Raw genomic sequence first — 1295 nt, forward strand, 5'->3', positions numbered from 1 at the left:
TCACCCCCAGCAAAAAAAAAAAATAAAAATTCAACTTTCAAAATCTTTTAATCACTTTGCATTAGAAACCAAGGGCAAATTAAAACACGCTGGGGGTGGGCTGGAGCCGGGCGGCTTTGACAGCGATTCCTTGGGCAGAGGGCTCAGCAGTATGGCTGGGAAGGATAAATAAAATAAAGGATAAAAAATAAATTTTTCTTCCCCAAAGCCCCATTTTCCCTCCTTGCAAGAATTCCAGGTGGGATGCTCAGCACTGGACTTTGCGCCGGGCTTTTCCTAAGCCCCCGCCATGGGGAAAACAGGAGCTGGGAGAAGGCGCTGCCGGTCTTTGAATGAATTCCAGCATCAGATGCTGAAAAAATTAGCAAGGGCAGGAAGAAAATATCCTGGAGACGGAGCCACGTGGAAACACCGAGTCCTCAGGATGGGACATGGGGCAGCCGAAGCCACTGCCAGGGCTGAGTCCCCAAAAACTCCAGCCAGGTGCCCCAAACCAACCCCCCCAGCGTCGAAAAACCTATAAAGTCCCAAACCGCCGCAGCAAAGCTCTTGGGTTTCCTACCAAGAGGGAATTTGTGGGGGGGGGTTAAGGAAAATTTGGGGGGTTGGGGCTATTGTAGGGAGCAGAAGGGGTCACCGGTGCCAGGAGTCACCAGGGGACGACCCCACAATTAAAGCGCTTCCAGGGAGAATCCCGACTTTTCACCGCCCTTGCCAAGGGCAAGAGGGAAAAGGGGAATTTTGCAGCAAAGCGCCTGGCGCCGCGCGATGCCCATCGCCTTCTCGGGATGCGCCGGGAGGTGGAGGCGCCCTTAGAGCCACGAAACCATTTCCCTTAGGATCACATAGCTGCTTCAGTATAGTATCTATGTCAATTAAAATGGCCTCTGCTGGAAAGTTGAATTTTTTTTTTTTTTTAAATTTTTTTTTTTTTCCCCCCTCTAATTTTCCCAAAGAACCAAGAGGCGTGAGCACTCAAGAGTCAAATTTGCCCAGGACCCGCGTCCCCTAAGAAAGCGGGGCTCATTCGCCTTCCACAAACTCCGCAGCGGCAACAAAAGTCCCTTTCAAGCCCTTCCAGACGCAAGTCCTTCAGCTCAATTAGTCAGGCACACAGGGACACAAAAAAGCCTCCCATTCAGGCTAGTGGCTGGCTGTGGAGGACAAGGGCGAAGAAAAGATCTTTCTCCCATGCTTTCACTGGGTGTCATAACAAGCAGAAAGCCCTCTTACGGGGGGATTATTGGAGATAAGAGCCCGCCGGCCGGAGGAGCTGGTGCAGAAGCCGGGGGCTG

Source organism: Egretta garzetta, unplaced genomic scaffold, assembly GCF_000687185.1.
Source record: "Egretta garzetta isolate BGI_Z169 unplaced genomic scaffold, ASM68718v1 scaffold703, whole genome shotgun sequence".
NCBI classification, from domain to species: domain Eukaryota; kingdom Metazoa; phylum Chordata; class Aves; order Pelecaniformes; family Ardeidae; genus Egretta; species Egretta garzetta.